Raw genomic sequence first — 21,321 nt, 5'->3', positions numbered from 1 at the left:
GGAGCACAGCCTCACTGTGGGCATACCAGGCTGACCTCCTCACAGTGGGCATGACAAGGTCCATCACCTCCTCCCTCTGACTTCTGAGCTGGCGTAGCTGGTACAGCAGATGGTTGGGTCCTTCAGTCCAGCTGGAGTTGAGCTTGGTGTTAAACCAGCTGGGTATGTAGACTCCTATAATAAACTCCACTATCTTCTCCAGTGTCTTCATCTTAACACCTTTGAGTCCAAGCTTGGACTCAAAGATTTAACTTGCTCCAGCATAGAAACTGTGGATATACACATCTTATAACTGTGTATATGCACGTGACTTTGCATCCTCATAACATCATATATGGCAACATCACACCACATTTTTATGAAAATGGCTATTTCTATGAATTTTCAAAGTAAAATGCTGGTAGCCAAACATGATTTGATTTAATTTTGAAGGCCATATTCACATTCAGCAGGCAAAAATGCACAATTTTATTGCTAAGGGCCCCTTCACAAATAACACAATTCAAGCAGACTAGCGCTTATATGTATGTACAGACATGATCACACGTGGGGATGGACAGCCACGTCAGAGTGCACACAGCACAGGGAGGCGCCTCCCAGCTTCTGTCAAAAACACAGAGACCACTGCCAGGACAGGTATATTAATAAGTACTACACTACCTACATACACAATTACATAACAAATAACTGAAAAAAATGATCATATAACACAGACACAGTGACACGTTGGTGTGTGCACTGAACTGACAAGGGCCGTTGCTGCCGACAGCAGCAGCTGATGAGATCTGGACGTCAAGGCTGAGGAACACGTATAGTGTTTTGACGGACATGACCTAACAACTGTCCACTGTGACGTGCCTGCTTGCTGTCCTCACATGGACATACATAAAAGCATATATTGTTGTTGCGACTGGCTGCAGCGAGCAAGCGCATGGCACACATTGACATGCTGCCCCAGGTGAAATGGACCATCAGATCAGAACACGCAGCGGGCGATCTGAATGTCATGTCACCCATGTGAGCACTGCTCCACATGACGCAGTGTCTGTCCTGCGGCACCCCGTCCACAGGACACACATACTGGGCCGGAAATACGCGCGAGCCGGCTGGACACACCGGGCCAGCAGATATGGACATGATAAGAGTGCCCTGCTTCATTCATGTCATTTCATGACTGTATGTCTGTGACCATGGGTTATCTACAGAGGAACAGATGGTTCATACTTGCATTGGCCCCTCGATAAGAGTCATTCAATAAAATGCAGTGATTTTTATGGTGTGTGGTTTTATTTTTTTAAATACGTTTATCTCCTTGATTTGAAGCATTTTATGCACCTTTTATAAGACAGCAATGTAGTGCAGTGGTAAAGTTTCTGTCTGGCAATCAGAGCTTTTGTAAATTGCAGGTTCAAATTCTGTGTGTGGGGGGGTTTTTTTTTTTTTTCCCCACAGCAGCTGTGTGATGTGGTTTCACATGCTCCAGCTGCTCGCATTGTGTTCCCGCTGCAACAGTTTCATGCACACTCGTGCGCAAGCACGAAACCATTGCAGCGGGATGATTCACGTCTGCCCGACCGTGGGTCTCTCCCAACATCGGCTCGATGTTTTCGTGCGGGCTGTTTTGCTGTGATTCACCCTGATTCCTACTTAGGCCCTAAGGCCTTTTCAAATTCAGAAATTTTGGAAATTCGACCATAATTTGACACGCCCTGTTCCTCATCATCTACGACCAAAACTCCAACAACTGTATCACACACTTTGTTGCTTTTGCTGTGGTCCTTATAAAAATTGGTGATAAATTAGTACAAACCTCTGTTTTTCTCTACTTCCAATGAAAACCTCTCACTGTCCGTGGTGTTAAATATTGTAAAATCATCTGGTCTGTTGCCACCAGGTGTGACATAAAGTTGAGTTCATGAACTGAAATAAAATCCTTTGTTTACTTGAGATGCTTTATTTTTAATATTGCCCAGACTCATTATGCCATTCATGGGTTGACCTGTCTGCCTCCATCAGTGCAATGCAGCTCACACCTTTCTGTCTAAAACAGACCTGGTGGTTATTTTCCTTGCAGAAAGGAGAACCACTTCTCGAACACAGCTGATGGAATTGCAAGAATTATGTAGAATGGCCATGATTGACTCCAGCATCCATGGTGCAGCAGCAGTTGGTGTTTGTTATGTTTTTTTTTTTTTTATGCAGACTCGCCACAGCAGATCCATTACAGCGCTGCATTGGGATTTGTCAAATTAAACAAGATGTCTTTGTTGATGCCACTCCAGTTCTCAGAGTTGCATCAAGAAGGCAAGCTGTGACTTGGCATATAACCTGCGCCAAATTGTAATGTGGATCTGTACTGGATCTGCTATGGCAACCGTAAACAAACAGGGGCATCCGAAAGACAAACATCAATCACTGTCACAGCTGTGGGGGTGCTGCAGCACCCCTGCTGAAAAAATATATATATATATATATCACAGCACCCCATGACAGATGACAAAATATAATAACATAAATTTATAAATGTATCAAAACATTTAAAATTGGTTCCATGTTGTACACAATTAGCTTTAAACAATACAAATAAAATGATACACAAACAGTAAACTAAAATGCAATGACAATTTACATATAAAATCTAGGTTACCATATACAACCCCTGGCAAAAATTATGGAATCACCGGCCTCAGAGGATGTTCATTCAGTTGTTTAATTTTGTAGAAAAAAAGCAGATCACAGACATGACACAAAACTAAAGTCATTTCAAATGGCAACTTTCTTTAGACCAAGCAGAGGAAAAAAATATGGAATCACTCAATTCTGAGGAAAAAATTATGGAATCACCCTGTAAATTTTCATCCCCCAAATTAACACCTGCATCAAATCAGATCTCCTCATTGACATTGACCCTATGTGTCTTTTTTCAAGGAATGTTTTTGCAGTTTTTGCTCTATGGCAAGATGCATTATCATCTGGAAAAATGATTTCATCATCCCCAAACATCCTTTCAATTGTCCAAAATATCAACATAAACTTGTGCATTTATTGATGATGTAATGACAGCCATCTCCCCAGTGCCTTTACCTGACATGCAGCTCCATATCATCAATGACTGTGGAAATTTACATGTTCTCTTCAGGCAGTCATCTTTATAAATCTCATTGGAAAGGCACCAAACAAAGGTTCCAGCATCATCACCTTGCCCAATGCAGATTTGAGATTCATCACTGAATATGACTTTCATCCAGTCATCCACAGTCCACAATTGCTTTTCCTTAGCCCATTGTAACCTTGTTTTTTTCTGTTTAGGTGTTAATGATGGCTTTCGTTTAGCTTTTCTGTATGTAAATCCCATTTCCTTTAGGCGGTTTCTTACAGTTCAGTCACAGACGTTGACTCCAGTTTCCTCCCATTCGTTCCTCATTTGTTTTGTTGTACATTTTTTGATTTTTGAGACATATTGCTTTAAGTTTTCTGTCTTGACGCTTTGATTTCTTCCTTGGTCTACCAGTATGTTTGCCTTTAACAACGTTCCCATGTTGTTTGTATTTGGTCCAGAGTTTAGACACAGCTGACTGTGAACAACCAACATCTTTTGCAACATTGCGTGATGATTTACTCTCTTTTAAGAGTTTGATAATCCTCTCCTTTGTTTCAATTGACATCTCTCGTGTTGGAGCCATGATTCATGTCAGTCCACTTGGTGCAACAGCTCTCCAAGGTGTGTTCACTCCTTTTTAGATGCAGACTAACGAGCAGATCTGATATGATGCAGGTGTTAGTTTTGGGAATGAAAATTTACAGGGTGATTCCATAATTTTTTCCTCAGAATTGAGTGATTCCAGATTTTTTTCCTCTGCTTGGTCTAAAAAAGTAACCGTTACTGACTGCCACAATCTTTTTTTCTTGATTTCTTATAGTGTTTCTTAAAGCCAGAAAGTTGCCATTTGAAATGACTTTAGTTTTGTGTCGTGTCTGTGATCTGCTTTTTTTCTACAAAATTAAACAACTGAATGAACATCCTCCGAGGCCGGTGATTCCATAATTTTTGCCAGGGGTTGTATACAGTGGGTCCGGAAAGTACTCACAGCGCTTCACTTTTCCCGCATTTTGTTGTTACAGCCTTTTTCCAAAATGGATTAAATTCATTTTTTTCCTCAAACTTCTACTCACGACACCCCATAATGACAAGTTATTAAAAATAAAAAAACTAAAGAACTCAAGATAGCCTCGCGGATGGCTGCCTCGGTACTGCGTTCTCTCATACGTTGTGCTTTTTGTGGTTTTTTGCACTCTGCTCTTATTTGGTCTCTTACACCAGGGAAGAGCTCATAAACATTGGACTGTCATGTGTTGGAACATTTACACCTGTTTTCACTGAAGCAGGGAGTTTTACAGATGTTTTGGTTGGAGGAGCAACAGCTCTGTATGGAGTATACAGATCTGTATGCTCATCATTCTGGGGGATTTAACAGAGCAAATCTCAGCCACAAACTCCATATAGACAGCACATCATGTGACCCACCAGGGATGCGACCATTCTTGACCACTGCTACACTATAATAAAGGACACCTATCGCTCTGTCCCCCCTGCAGCACTGGGACTCTCTGATCGCTGTCTGATCTACCTCATTGCTACCTACAGGCAGAAATTATAATCTGCAAAGCCTGTAGTCAAGACGGTAAAGAAGTTGACGGATGAGTCATGGCATGAGCTACAGTGCAGTCTGTTTTGACTTCACAGACTGCAGCAACTTTGAAGAGGAACAAAGAGGAGCTACTCTGAGAGGCTGAAAAACCAGTTCTGAGGCAAAGATCCTGCGACAGTGTGGAGAGGTCTTCAGCATGCCACCAACTACAGCAGACCATCCCCAACCATGTGGAGGACCCCTGACTGGCTGAGGAGCTGAACCTGTTTTACACCAGGTTTGAAAGATACCCTCTCACACCCCTCATCCACATAACAACAACAATGCCCCCCCCCAGAGATAGTGTGCTTTGATAGAAAGAGTGGCGACATGACGAGTCGAAAAAATTGGTCACGTGACTCCTGGTGCCATCTTGGGTTCAAAATAGCGTTTGCTGTTAATCTGTCTGCATGTAAATCTAGCTATTTTTATTTATTTGCTGAAAATGACGGGTTGCTGTGCATTTGAATGTTTTTGTATTGTTTTGTATGTAATAAACACCGTATATAACAGATTTTGTACAACAGATTTTTTGCGTACATCGGATAAAATGTCCCATCTTATCACAATGTACTGTATTTCAATTAGACCCCTCACATGTTGGACCAGAGTCATTTCCATGATTAAAAGTCCAACCGTTTATTTATTTTTTCACAACATGTCCCAGGCCCGGATCCAGATCGGTCAGTTTTTTTATGCATCATTCGTCATTGGTGAAAAAAAAAATCTCGAATAATCCCGAATAGTGCAGAACGCGTTCCCATGGTGAACACAGCTTTTGATTTGATCCCACAATGCACCACACAGGTGTACACAGGAAAATTCAAACCGGATCAAACAAACATAGCGTCAGTCCAGTCCAGTCGATGGAAAACAGTTGTGCATGGAAAATTGGGCCCTTATTTCAGCAAGAAACCGTGAGTGGTTTATAAATAGTTTTCAGACAATAGTGTGTTTGAAAGGCATTCTATGATGACTGAAATTACATTTTCAGTGGTTTTCTGACCATACATGTCAACCTATACGGATTGTCTGTAAATTATACGGATTCTTCTGAGTTTCAGAGTCATACAGACGTACAAATAAAGTCGGATATTCAGGGTTTGGTCTGCAGCGGGTCTGTAATCAACCATTTCTGCAGCGTGACTCCACCTTGAAGCATGAACCATTGAAGCAATGCTTCGATCCACTAGCTCGTTGGTTCTTTGATTCGCTGTTCTTCAGAAACAGCAAGCCCACTTCTTAACCCCTCTCAAAGCCATTAAAATATCATGAGTCACTTTTGTGTGGATTAAAGTCACTAACTGGGACTAAAACGTTTTTTTCCTCCCAAAATGAAACGTGCTGTATTTCTTTACAAATTACATCCTGACATGCAGCACAGCAGCTGCAAGAGCTCAGCTCAGATATATGGAAAGACATTCATGCCAATAATGTCTGAAAGGAAATGCTTTTGACAAAAACTACAAATTTTGTTTATTCCTATTTATGTCCAGAGATCAAGGATCCACCATGTCATTTTTTGTTATAGTGTTGTTTTTTAGGACATCATATTTATACAAATAAGAAGTGTTCACTATGGTCCATGAAGTATAATACATATATTAAAAGAAGTGTGACAGTGTATGATGCACATGAATAAAAGAATGAAGATTATTGAATAATAAGAAGCGTATGATTTTTATTTTATCATTGGGCAAAAATGCATCTGTCAGATTTTCACTCTGGATCCAGCCCTGATGTCCAGACTTGGAGCCACAGCCTGAAATGCACCTGTTAAATCAGACACAGGAAAAGGCTGTGATTTGACACTTTGCTGCTTTCACTGCTTCATCTGCCATTATATTATAATAATATTTATAGCGCGCATGCAGATTACATTTTGATAATGGATCAAATACATTTGTCAGAAAAAAAAATTTCAGAGGAAATTTTGACCCGATCATTAAATGAGGTGCAGGTCCCAATGCAAGATTACTGTAGATGTTTGGCGCCTCCTGACTGTAACTAATCCGTTACATACATATAACTAATTTTGTCTAGTTTATACATATAACAGATTATGTACAACAGATTTTTTGCTCACACCGGATAAAATGTCCCGTCCGATTGCAATGTATTTCCATTAAAAACCCCGAGCAGTCTGGACGTGCACAGTAACAGAGGTACAAATTAAAGTTCAGCGCTCTGACGCTTGCCGATTTGAGCAAAGTGGGACCGGAGTCATTTCCCTGATTAAAAGTCTGACCATTTATTTTTTTCAAACCGTGTTCAGACTGGGACCTGAAGCCTGACATGCACTGGTTAAATCAGACACAAAAGGCTGTGATTTGATACTTTTCTGCTTTTATTTCTTCATCTGCCATCATATTATAACAGTTGTTACAGTGCGCGTGCTGATTACAAATGGATCAGAAAAGTGTGCAACTTTACAGCACGAAGTCAGTAAAAGAGGAAAATGTACACCTTACCTTTGTTTTTGAGGTGATGACTGTAGAAAGAAAAGGTTGTTGGGGGTCAAATTAATCCAGAATAAAGCATAATCCAGAGACGGAGAACTTTAAAACTGTCACGCATGTCATTGCATGACAGGGAGTTACAGAGCTGCAGCTGCATAAATCAGGCTTTAAATGAATTAAATTAATCATGATAAATTGTAAATTTATGTAAATTTGATAGCTTAACTATTTTTATATTTATTTTGATAGCACATGTACCTGGATGTGTTGCTGTATGTGGTTAAATGATTTTTTTTAAAAAATTGAAAACATTAAAGGTTCATTCAGTAGTTCAGCACAGTTGGAACCAAAATGGCGCCATGTCTGAGTTGACGCCACTCTCGCTAATCAAGGCACTCTACCCAGAACACCTCTTTCCCCCCTCCCCTCTGCAACCCCACCAACACTAATGTATGTTAGCAGTTTCACAGACAAAAGATCAAGAAGGCTCCAGGACCTGATGGTATCGCTTCCTCATGTCTAAGAGCCTGCGCTGAGTAACTTGCCCCCAATTTCACCTGGATTTTCAATAGATCTCTGGAGCTGTGCAAGGTCCCTTCCTGCTTCAAATGCTCCACTATTATCCCAGTCCCAAAGAAACCCTCAATAGGACTAAATGACTACAGGCCTGGCATCTGTAGTCATGAAGTCTTTTGAATAGCTGGTGTTGAACCACCTGAAGGACATCACAGGACCACTCTGGTCCCCCTGCAGTTTGCCGATCAGGCAAACAGATCAGTTGAGGATGCAGTCAACATGGGCCTACATTACATCCTGTAGCATCTGGACGCTGCAGAGACGTACATCCTGTTTGTGGATTTCAGGTCAGCCTTCAACATCATCATCCCCAACATTCCCGAGAACTGAAGTGGACCTCCCACATAGACCCCAACATAAATAAGGCACAACAGAGGATGTACTTCCTCAGACAGCTCAGAAAGTTCAACCTGCCCCAGGAACTGCTCATCATCTTTTACACATCTATCATCCAGTCTGTCATGTGCATCTCCATGTCTGTTTGGTTTCCCTCTGCCTCCAAACATGACAGGCACCAACTTCAACAAACTGTCAGGTTCTGCAGAAAAAATCATCAGAGTGAGCCTGCCCTCCATCCAGGACTTATACTGGTCCAGGACCAGGCCACAAGCTGGTAACATCTCTGCAGACCCCTCACATCCTGGGCACACACTGTTTAAACTCCTCCCCTCTGGTTGATGTTACAGAGCTCTGTACGTCAAAACAACCAGGCACAGGAACAGTTTCTTTCCACAGGCCATCACACTGATAAACAATTTAACCTGCCACAAAACTCATTCATATACCTCATGTATAACTTCAATCTGTTTGTCTGTTTCTCCTTTGCACACATTTTTTGCACATTTTCTTTGCACATTTTTATTTGCACAATTTTATTGTGAATTATTTAGTGTTTAATGTATAATTATACAGAAAAGGACAGCAAGAATCACAACTTCAGCTTCTGCCTTCTTTACCTCCATCCCTTCCTCTGCCTTAGCCCAGACGCATATGGATGAGAGGCTCGTGGTTCATGTATACTTGAAACCCAAATAAATTCTAAGAACTTTAAAAAACAGCAGCTGATTGTCTTAAAAATTATAAGATGATTTACTTAAAAGTCAAAGAGTTTCAGTACTCAGCATTTGGAATACCTGCCAAACATACCTTTTGATTACAGTTAAAATAATGTGTTTAATAAGTCAAGTCAAATATTTTCAGTTACTGTGACTTTAAGTTTTAAATCACTTCTCCTATGGGATTAAGTTAATAGAACTTTATGTTAAATCAACTCAGTATTTATTCGTATTAAATGGAAGCAGTTCTCATGTGTAGATTTGGGACACTTTATATAGAGAATGGGTATGTGTGGCCTTCAACCAGAAACCTGCTTTGGGGCACAAACTGCTTGTCCGCCATGCTTCACTATTATGTTCATCTGTAGTCTTTTTTTTAATTAAATCTAAGTCAAATGCTTTGACCTACAAGCTAACTTAAAACAACATAAGCATATGTCGTCTTCACCTCAGGCCACCTTCTGTTTGGGAGTGTGAAAAATCCAACCCATTAATCATGTTTGTCAAATAAACTTAAAGAATCTCTACTGCTCAAACCACTTGACAAGTTCAATAAAATTTGAATACAAAGCTCCTGAACTCTACACTCTAAAAAATGAACCGCTATCTCAATGAGAAAAAGTGATCTAACAATTTGCATTGATTGTAGAGAAGCTTGAATCTTCGACTGGACTGGGTTGCTTGACGCGAGGATGTTTCGCTTCAAATGTCCCCTGTTTTGTCCCCTGTTTACAATGGGGTACTCAGGTCAAAGCAGTTTCAGTCTTTTGTTCATGGTAATGAGTCATTCACGTCATCAGGAGAGTCGTCAACGGAGCCATTAGGAGAGACTTCCGTCCCATCATTAGGAGGGACAGCTGCCCTGTCATTAGGAGGGTGCTAACTAGAGCACAATAGGTGCTAATTAGAGCTATTGTTTAGTCACTAGCCTATAGCAGTCGGCCTCTCGGTAGGATGGGTCTGGTTAGGTTTAAAAAAAAACTCCAGCTTTTGTTGGCTTCTGTATTTTCTTCTCTACAAGAGTCAAGACAGAAGTCAGACTACCAGAGCAAGAATTTTAGCTGAGGAAGCTTCAGCGATTTGAAGCGAAACGTCCTCGCGTCAAGCAACCCAGTCCAGTCGAAGATTCAAGCTTCTCTACTATGGAAACCACCTGGACAACTGAGAGCCTACACAGAAAAATTTGCATTGATGTTTTTAAGTTATTTCAACTTTACTAAAGTTATTTCACCTTAACTAGAGAAGTCTTGTGGCATTAACTCAGTTGAAAGTTGAAATAACTAAATTGAAATAACTTTTAAAAATCTATTCAAATTGTTAGTTTTCTTGTTGAGACAGCAGTTCCTTTTTGAGAGTGCAGTTTTCTGAAATTCTTTCTTTATATGTTGTTTTTCTTGATAATTCATTTTTTTATACTCATCTATTCCAGTCAAGGGTCACAGGGGGCTGGAGCCTATCCCAGCAGTCATGGGGCAAGAGGTGAGATATACCCTTTCACAGCGTCTTTCTTGATAATATTGTCTATAATTTGTGATTGCATGCAAGAGTCTCCTCAGCACATAGAGCTGTTGGATGCTTTCCTGTTAGGCTTGTCCATCTCCACACACACTATACTGCTTTTACTGATTTCAGACAAAGCAATTTTTAGAATGACTCGAGTGAAATTATACTTTTAGGTGGTGTTTACTTGATCCATAAAAGATGTTCAGATTAATAAAAAATTATCAGTTTTATAAACTCAAAAGGAATAGATTTTCAAAATTAAGTTCACATAATATGTTTAATTATTTTAACTGTTTGAAATGAGAGTGTAATTATGGAACAAGACCTTGTTCTATTCCTTTCTGCCACTGAGCCAATGATTTTTACAGGAGGCCATCAAATATGGCCATCGGGTATTGCAAAAGCTGTCTGTCCGTCAATGGTGAGCACAGTTCAGCTAATCCGATAACAGATAATTATCAAAGCTAATGTTTTTGCTAGTGGATTAGCTTTTTAGATAACTTTTAAAACCATCATCGGACCAATTATCTTCCGATCTGTTATCTGTTCCGATAACTTTCAGACTGATAACTTTTTTCTTTTTTTTTTGCTGGTAAAGTGAGCAAAGTTTAACGGTCAAAAATGTTTCTAAACCCTAAAATCAAAGATTGTAGTCCTTTTGTTGTGTGTTTGTAGCAGACTGGCTACCTGTTGCTTGCTGATGGCATCATCATTAAGTACAAAACGTGATTGACCGGTGGACACAGGGAGCATTGTGGGTAGTGTAGTTCAGGTTCACTTTGGGCATTACAGTGAGTCGTCCGCTTGATACAAAAACAAAACGGACTAATTTTATCATTATTTTATTTCTTTGTGGCTGACAGTATAATTTAAATGCCAAGACTCAGTGGGGGAGAGGAGCTCTCACGGTGCAGCTGTGTGCAGAGGGACTTTTCATCACCGTTTAGACACTGTTTTGGATTTAAAAAAGGACGCTTTATGTGGATTATTTTTACCTGAAACTAACAGGTAAGAATTTAGATGTCTTTTACTCTGCCAATCAATGCATTAATGGGCATATTTCAGTTGTTTAAGCCACAGGGTTCAAAGCATGTGAAAAAAGCTGTTGCGGTTCGGGCTGGAGTGAACGGCGAACCCAAAAGCTGGAAGCAGAGATGAAACAGAATAAATCAGAACACTGGTTTATTTACACGGGAGAATTATTTACATGGGAGTATAATGTGCAGACGGCAGGGTAGCAGAGTGGAGACCGGGCCGCTCAACGGTGGAACCAGGGAACCGCAGTCCTGATGGCGTCAACCCAGGTGATGTGGATCCGGAGCCAGGTGGCTGCGTGCAAGCTGTTGACGTGGTCTGGAGAAGATACACAGGTGAGTCAGTACTGAACCGGGTCAATTCCAAAAGTAGATAAATCACAGTCAATTAGTAACAGTATGTCTTAGCTTAGTCCAGAAAGCTGAAATGAGCTGAAGCTGTAGAAACAAGCTGAAGCTAGAAAAAAGCAACGACAAAATACTGAGCTAGAAAACTCAGACAGGCTGCAGGAAAAAATACAGAACGCAGTCTAAGAGCATGGGAGCTCAGAATTAACACTGCGTAGGAACACAACAAGAGGCCAGTTACCGTGAAAGTTACGCTGAGTTTCTGGCAAGATGGAGTGAAGAGCCAGGGTTCATATGCAGGTTATAATGAGATGAAGATCAGGTGTGTCGATCAGTTTGAGGCGCGCCACCTGTGCAGAAGAGAAACAGCAGCAGCAACAGGCAGCCCACAACAAAAGCAATAGCTTTTTAGTTCGTAAATGACGGTGTATCTAATACCGAGATAAACTGTGACTTCTAATACTGTGTTTACTGCTTTTGAAAGATGATGACAGTGTTTGGGGTGTTATTACCTCCGCCAAGGAGGTTATGTTTTTGGTCAAGTTTGTTTGTTTGTTTGTTTGTCTGTCTGTCAGCAGGATAACTCAAAAGGTTTTGAATGGATTTTGATGACATTTTGTGGAGTGGTTGGAAACGACAGGAGGAACAAGTGATTAAATTTTAGTGGTGATCCGGATCACGATCCGGATCCAGGAATTTTTTAAAGGATTCTTCATCATTGCGGGATAGGGGGAATTTTGACATTCTAGTTTCTAACTCCACAAAAACAAGGCAGAAAGGCTGGAAAGAAATTAGGGTGTAACATAGTCAAATGTTCCATCAAACAACAAAGTTTGGTCATGATCGGATCCGGATTCCGGATCTGGTGATCCAGAATATGCAAAAATATAGGGAAAATAGAAAATGTGTCAGTGTGACGTGACAAATGAAGCTAGAGATGCACAACTAACACCAAATTGTAGCTGAATCTGTACTGATTCAGTAAGGTGTCATCAGATTTGATGTAGCTTCAAATGTTATGGAGCTAGTTCCAGAAGAAAACCGCCATTACCGAAAAATCGTTTTTATACAATAACTTTTGAACTAATAAAGACATAAAAGTGATTCCAAGTTCTAGTGGTATGTTTTCATGGTCAAGGATGTCAAATATAAAGGAAAGAAAAGTGTATGTATCATAGTTTTGGTTGTAACACTGAATTGTTGAATAGATCACTGTGCCAAGGAGGGAATCTCTTTAGGGTCAGTGACCCTATGGCCTTGTTAGTAAACAATGTCAAATACAACACACTGCAAAGAGGAAATCCCTCATGACAAACTATACAGGGCTGGGGAGCACAATGAATTTATTAGATGAAGGACTATCATTTGGCATTATTATATTTTAGTGGCAATGAATATCACTATCCAGATTACTTCACTTAGCAAAAGCAAAGTGATGAGTCAGCAGTATACTCAGCAGTGGTTAAGTTCTGGTTCAGTGCACATCACTGAACAAAGTACACAAGGTGCAAAACCCACTCCCAGGTGTTGATGAATCACGCCTAGGATCCAGAAAACCCAGAGGCTGACATCAGCACCTTACTGTCGCATATATTCTGCTTCGGTGCACTTCACTGAATATATAGAAGGTGCACTTCATTATGTAGCAAAACATGCAACACTTAAAAAATAGTTCTATTTCAGAATTTACTGTTATTTATTTAGAGAAGTGTTTCATAAATGTTAAAAAAATTCATATATTTGCAGTTTAGTTGAATAATAAATTGAATTTTGTCTCTTATTTGTTTTTGTCTATAAGCACATGCAATATCAATATCAGTGCTCAGATGACAGTAGCTTCTGGGAAAGGTGCAAGTTGCAATAAACTGTGATGCCAAGCGCTAAGGATACATGCTATCCAGTCACAGCAGTTAAAACATTTTTTACTACTGAACAAACGTCATTGTTAGAATTTTTTCGTTCAATGATTCCATGGCGTGTAGATGTTATGGCGTCAGTGACCCCATGGCCTTGGCGGAGGTTTCTAGTTTTTACATTCATTCATTTTCATGCGTTCTTATGTGTTTGTGATCCTTGAATTTACCCGGTAGCGAAAAGTGAAAGTAAAACTGGTTTATCAGAACTAACGAATTTAATTGTAACGATCAACCTATGAGGTTGGACACGTAAGAAATTATTAATAGTGACTCACCAGTATTTCACAGTTCCTCTGACTGCGCCTCTTCGTCGTGGCGCCGCTCCGCTGTCCGGATTGGCTGATTACTTGGGTGGTATGAAAAAAATTACCTGTCCGCGAAAAGGGTGTATTGCTATTTATTCTTTAGTATTTTATCCAATCATATTGGCATATCATTTATAGGTATATGATAATAAAAGTTATCGGATATTGGTTATCTGTAATAACGTTCAATTTTTTAGCAGTTTATCAGTTTAGCATCATAAAAGATAACTTTTTAGTTATCAGATTAATGGTTATTGAAGCTAATTTTTTGGTTAGCTGTGCCCACCATTGCCATCCGTCCGTCCGTCCATCAGTCTGTCTGTGCTCAGCATAAGTCCAGCACTATTACTGCCAGACTTGAAATTCACAGGGAAACATACTTGGGACACAGACCTTAGACAAGTTCAAAGATGACTAAACTTGATGTATTTTAAGAGGTAGTTTAAGAGGTTAAAAAGTCACATTCTGTTTCAAACTGATTAATTTTGAGTGACGTTGGTGACAGCCAATCAGAGTAGAGCTGCACTGTGATGTCAGTCACTGGTCTCTTCAAAACTGCTTCATTTTGTTTGTTTATATACATGTTTCTCATATATTATGTAAAAGCTAGAGAGAAATAAACACTTCTAAAACGGAAAATGCTGTTGTTGGAACCTAATAACACCTGTGAACTTATTTACAAGACATTTTGCTGAGATTAGCATGGTGACGTTACTTTCTGGTGTAGCTATTTGCTAACAGCTTAGTTTCTGGTATATTATGTAAAAACTAGTGAGAAATAAACACTTCTAAAACTAAAAACTCTGTTTTTGTAACCTGATAACACTTCTGGAGTCATTTACAAGACATTTTTCAGACATCAGATTGCACACTAACTTTCACTAACTCAAAACCAAATTTGTCTCATTAATAACTGCAAATGCACAGAGGGTGATCTACAAATATTCCTTGATTTGCACAACATGCACAAATGATGATTTGATTTGAACATGTACAAACTGTACATAAGATAATAGGATCTTAATAGGATAATAATAACAGCTGCAAATTATAAAGAACACAATGCTCCTACGGCTGAGGGTATCTTAGCAATGCGTTATATTTAATTCTTTTAAAATTTCCAGCAGGAGATTAACATCACTTTGAGCAGATGGAATCAGTTAATCAGTGAAATCACCTGGTGGAGTGGGTGATTGCAAAGAAACCCTGCAACCTCTTTGCCCTTTTTGAAATCAGTTTGAGACCTCTGTTATACAGTATCACCTCCAGCATCGTTCAGACACTTGGCATCCAAAACCTACACGAAAACCTTCATCACCAATCTTATGTTGCTGTGCAACTGATGAGCATGCAGAGAAAGTTACAGCAACATATAAATTAATCAGTAGGCACCTATATTTTCTGATCTAACATATTTTTAAAGAATTAAACCACCGCTGTCATTATGAATGAAGATCTGATCAGATCCATCTGTTTTATTGTGATTGATGCTCTGTGGAAACATACTGTTTCTCTGTCACCATGTACAGATTTTATGAAACGATAACATTGTGTTTGTGAGAACACAAATGGAAAATGTGAACCTTCTCTCCTGTTTTGTCCCTTCTTCCTACTTTCTGTCTGTCCCTGAGTACACAAGATATTAATTCTCCATTATTCTCATGTCCCTCTCTCCCTCAGTTCATTCCCTGGATACACAGATTATTAATTAGGCAGAGATCCCGATCATGACAGAGGAGACAGCACAGGGCCCCAGCACGCAGCTCACTCCCAGAGCCCATTCTGCACCATGTGGCTCACTTCAGGGTAATGCACACACCGAATCTCATTTCCTCACAATGCTGTAATTTCTTCATAATTGAACTGAGCCCCTGAGTGTGTGCGTGTGTGTGTGTTGGGGGGGATCTGACATAAAATATATAAATAGTTTAACATATCATAATTAATCCATGATCCTTACAGACCCTCCCCCCCAGCACAGTTCAGCATACATGTGGACGTGGACATCTTGGTGCGGAGTGTCAGTGAATTCAAATTGTCAAGAGATGCACATTCACGTGATAAAAACAGCCAGTCTCTGCCTCTTCGTGTGCTGCTGGAGACAGCCTCCTGCAGGCCTGTTACAGGACTTGAGCCTTAAGTGTCCGTTGCCTCTTCCATGTGCTATTGTGACCCCACTGATCTGAGCATCACACTTGAACCACAGGTGGAACAAAGGTGACTGAAAGTCCCGGTAATGACCCTGGACTGAACACTCTCTAACACGCCCAACTCTTTGAACAGAGGGAGCATTCCGATTAATAACGTAAATCCAACTGCAGTTAAGTTGAAGTGTAATTGTAGTCTGCAGATTAGTGAAGAGGAGAGATTCACTGCTTTGCTCAAACCCCAGTTTCACAGATTAAGTCCACCTGCAGTGACTTAATCGTTTGATTGCAGTGCAGAGGATTTTAGAAGGATTCAGCTCCTCACACTCTCTCTGTGGTCCGGGCAGTGTTGCCACGGTTACTTGAAAAAGTAATCCAATTACTGATTACTGATTACTCCTTGAAAAAGTAACTTAGTTACTTTACTGATTACTCAGTTGTAAAAGTAACCAAGTTAGATTACTAATTACTTTTTTAGTTGCTTTCCCAGCTTAATTACTTTTTTAGTTGCTTTCCCCAGCTTAATTACTTTTTTAGTTGCTTTCCCCAGCTTAATTACTTTTTTAGTTGCTTTCCCCAGCTGCCGACAACAACCCTCTGCCACCTCAAAATGACAATGTTTTGCCAAAACTCACTTTATAGTCACCCTTTCTTGACTTCAATGAAAATAAATACTTGTTTTATAAAAAGTAAAATAAAGACCTTTTTCTTGACCTCATATTTAACTGTTGACAGCACTGTAACAGTAAAACTTGTAATTTCTAACCTACATTGTTTATAAATGTAACTATTAAATTCTTTCTAACATTTAAATTCTCTCTAAACATTTTACTTGTCGAAATTATTATTATAAGAAGTATTAGTAGTTGTAGTAAAAAAGGGCATCAAAACTGGAGCTTTAATCTAGGGGTGTTGTGGGGGGGAGCACATCCCTGCCCCATGCCCCCATTCCATCTGGATTCGCCCCTGCTTTGGCGTTTGAGCACAAAGAATGGATAACATTTATTTATGCAGAAAACATGACCAGATTTACAGGTAAGAAAGTTTTATTGTGTTTTCACATCATGTGGTCCCCAGAAAGAGAGTTTAGGTGCATTTGAGTGGAAAATAGTGTTAGTTGTTGACACGTCGCGAAGGATCAGCTTTTTTTAGCGAGCAGATACGGAGCGGCTCAGTTCTGAATTCTAAATAAAGTAGGAAAGAAAGCATACAAATGTCTTTGTAAAGCTCAGTGCAGGTGTGCTGTTGTCACCGCACTTTAAGAGGTGAGGACGAGTCCTAGCTGCTGCAGAAAACTGCGGCTGAAAAGCTCACAGCTCACTTAAAGTGGGCAGTTCAGTTGAACCCAGACCCCCTGCCCACGGACCAACTTTAATGCTGCTATCGACCCACAATGCAAAAATAATAGTAACGCACAGTGACTTGGAGAAGTAACTTTAATCTGATTACTGATTTGGAAAGATTAACGCGTTAGATTACTCGTTACTAAGTAGAGTAACTGGCATCACTGGGTCTGGGACCATGATCCTGTGATTAGGTGCCTGGGTGTTGAGAACCCCAATAGCTGGAGAAGTCTAAGGAGATGTCCACGCTCAGTGTTGGGGAAAAGTAACTTTGGAAAGTTACTTCATTAGTTAGTCTATACAGTTATATTTTACAGTTACTTCTTACATTTACTTCATTGGCAGCTACGGACACCTTGTCGGCAGCTGCTGAATGTAATTAATAAAGTTACTCATAATCTAATTTGGTTATTTTTAAGATTTAGTACTCAGAAAAGTAACTATTAGCTACTTTGCTGATTAGTTACTTTTCTGATTGCTCAATTTTACGAGTAACCAAGTTAGATTACTTGTTATCTTATTAGTTACATTACTTATTAGTTGCAAGTTTTCTGCAGATTCTAATAAAGTAATTGCATAAAGCTGCTAATGAAGTAACTGCATAAAGCACCTGTATAAAGCAACTAAAAAAGTAACTAAAAAAGTAACTTGTCAAAGTTACTTTCCACAACACTGTCCACGCTTCACCTGGCTGTGGCAGATACATAGTTACTTTATTTAAGGCATGTGTGGTTACTATACAGAACCCAAGGTGGTTCTGCAATGTCATTGATACGGTGAAGCATGGCACCAGTGGATCTCCTAGAGATATCTTTTTTTTACACTTCTTTAAAATTATATCCAATAAACAGCTTTTAAGTGCAAATTCAACACATTTTTTGTCTCCTCTATCACCTCAAACATCAGTGGAAATGGAGCCTTCACGTGAGTTTCCTCATTGATTTACAATTTATACCAGGCGTCAAATTTGCAGAGAGTCAGACACGAGGGCAGGGGGATGGAGCATTGGGGATTGACTTATCAGCAATTTTGCTGTCAGCAGAAAGATGCGCCTATGTTGTCACTAAGTTTTTCTCTTCAACTGTATATATACTGGACAAAGACTGTGTGATGTCACCCAATGATTTTCTATAGAGACCCGGAACCGCCAAAATGAGCCCTTTTCTGGGTGTCGCCATGTTGAGGCCCCACGCGCACTGATTCATGTGCATAAAACAATGCATAAATGCATAAAGGGGTGGAGTGTCGCTGGCTCCGTGTGTGATGAAAAAAGCCTGAATGCACCTCTCTCTTCCCGTCCAAAGCACCAGCTAACAGGCTAACCTCAGTAAGGGGAGTTAATTAAATCATATATTTAGGGACTGTGTGTTGATTCTCCAAACGGTTTACTTAACCCACCTGCTAAAGTGAAAGCCGGCATTCTTTTGGCCCTCGTTGCTCACCCCTGTATTAGACAGACCCAGTTTGTCCAACGGAGTGTCTGCGAGTTTGTCTAAGATGTGTGGGTAATATGAAAATATAACGTGATGTTAGTGCACCACTGGACACTTAAGTTTTACAGGCTAATGTTAGCCTAGCCTTTAGCAACAGGCTGTGTTAGCTTAATGCTGGCTGAATGTTAATCACTCAGCTCACTGAATTCTTTATATTTGTAAACTGTTAGGTCTATTTTTTATCATTTTTTTATGTGGTCATTACATGCCATAGTTTTTAAATTGTTACTGTTCTGATTATAAGAATGGTCTCAATTTTTAAATAAGTTACAGATTTATTTTTTTTCTTTATTTTATTTATTTGTCAAACTGTTTTCCTGAGTAATCAGATCACAATGAAAAAGCACAGCACCGTTTTATATCATTGCAACTTTAGCCTGTATCTTTATATTTTAAGAAAATATAGTTCTTCACTTGACCCACATGAGGAAGTTAAAAAAAAATCACAATGTTAAAATTCAGATTTGTTTTTTTTTTTTGTTTGTTTTGTTTTGTTTTTTCAGTGTTCAGAAATTCAGAACTTTTAATGTTTCTCTTTTCTTTAAACCACCTGACTCCTTGTTTTCTGTTGCACAGCACTGTTAAACTTGGTTTGCTGGTTTTGTATGTTTGTTATCTTTAGTCTATGTCTATATTTTTAATGTTGTTCTTTTTTCTTCTTTTCATTTTTGTATCATTTTAAAAGGAGGAATGTTTTGAGGCCTGATCCTGAAAAGATCTTAAATCACTGCTTGTCACAAACCAGGAAAGTTGCTGGAACGATTGACTACCACAAGTTCAGAGTGAACCCTTTGAATACAGATGCACTTCAAAACTTCCAGTGATGGAGCTGAACACTAAAACCTACAGTCCAGACAGAAAAAGGCAACATCTCTGCTCTTCAACATATGAGGAAAGTGTCTCCAAAAACTCCACAAAGAGGCTGAAGCTGTAGAGGAGACCTTCATGTGGTTAACTGTCCTGCCAGTCCAGCTCACCTGTCGTCTCTGCAAACTCACCTGCTGCTGCTCTTCAAAACAAAACGAAGGCTATTTAAAGAGGAACTATTTTACTCTTTCAAAAAGCCATTTCCTTTTAGATTTTGACATAAAATGAATCAAACATTAAACATGAAGTCAAAGTTCAGTCATTAAGACACTTGTGCTTGCACAGGTAGAATTTGTGTAGAATTTCAAAGCATTCACAATCACTAAAATAGTGAAATTCATATTTTTGTGTTGTACTCTATATTGATTGCAACATTAAAAACAATGACATAGTTAATGAGGATGGCAGTTAAATTGTTGTGTGTTGGGGGGTTTGGCTGGACATTTTGGTGTTGTTTTCTTTTCTTTGCTCTCCAGGTGGTATGCAAACTGGTTTTTTGTCTGTGGAGAAGGTGCTGGCAGAAGAGTCCTTCACCCTCATCAGCATGATTTGCAGCACCTGTGGATGATGCTCACGTGCAACCTTAAGGACTTTCAGCTGAAGCAGATAATGAGATGGCGTTCTGCATTTAAGCCATGAGTGATTCGAGCAGAACTGCCGGGAACTCGACCTTGTGACGTTCGTTTGTGAGACGCTGAGGACCGCGCCTGGGTTTGACACATCGTGCCTGTGAAGGAGGACGGGTGAGGGACACATGCTGTCAGCACACATCAGAGGTGATTGATTGTCTGAATAAGTGTTAATAGTAATTTGGTATTTTGTTACGCAGTATATTTGAACATTGATGAGAATTGTGCAGCTCGCTTCTCACGGCCGTGGCGTACGGACTGATGATCCTCCACCTGTTGTGAGAAGCTGCTCATTTACATAAAGCTTAAATTCAGACCTGAATGTGTTGCTGATAGTGTGTGCCTTTGAAGGATATTAGTTGTAGCTGTTGACTTACCTCACCTCTTCTATCCTTCACAGAGTCAGTTTGTCGTGTCCACCTGGGGGGTGTTTGGCAGTGAATGTGAGTCCAGAAGCGCCGGGCTTCGATCCCTTTGGGTGCTGGAGAGCGCGCCGTCCTTCACTCCGCCAGACAAACGCACTTTTATGTTGTACACCGAGTATTGCACAAGAGGGGAAAATAAAATTGTTTTGTTTTTGGAACCGCTTTCTGGTTATTTAGCGCTGGGTTCAGTCAGACGCAGGTCCGCTCCTCAACCCGTGTCGGCACATAACATAAATGTTGAAATTACTAAATTAAAAAAAAAAATTTTATCGTGGGGTTTATATCACATGAGTGCTGACAAATAACAATAACAAATATATTTTTAACAGACACACTGCGGTCATTGTTACATTACGTCCTGCTGTGTTTATAATCTATATTTTATTTATTTACTGTTTTTTCCTGATTGAAATGCAGATATGAATGACTGAATCTACGAGACTTAAAAATGTACACATTACTTTTCATGCTATTCAATTTGTCCAAAAAGAAATTTACAAGGTTCATTATTATGTTAATCTAGAAATCATCTC

At 39.7% G+C, this 21,321-nt stretch overlaps 1 long non-coding RNA gene across 1 annotated transcript; it reads left to right on the top strand.

Annotated features, from left to right (window-relative positions):
• Nucleotides 1-4,120: 4,120 nt before the first annotated feature.
• Nucleotides 4,121-20,202, top strand: LOC117521018. Its single transcript, XR_004563852.1, has 4 exons — nucleotides 4,121-4,926; nucleotides 10,208-10,257; nucleotides 15,565-15,690; nucleotides 19,553-20,202. It is a non-coding gene; the product is annotated as an uncharacterized LOC117521018 (long non-coding RNA).
• Nucleotides 20,203-21,321: the final 1,119 nt, after the last annotated feature.

This window comes from Thalassophryne amazonica, chromosome 11 (assembly GCF_902500255.1).
Source record: "Thalassophryne amazonica chromosome 11, fThaAma1.1, whole genome shotgun sequence".
Classification (NCBI taxonomy): domain Eukaryota; kingdom Metazoa; phylum Chordata; class Actinopteri; order Batrachoidiformes; family Batrachoididae; genus Thalassophryne; species Thalassophryne amazonica.
Note: the sequence above shows the minus strand (reverse complement) of the source record. Positions and strands in the feature narration are given on the sequence as shown.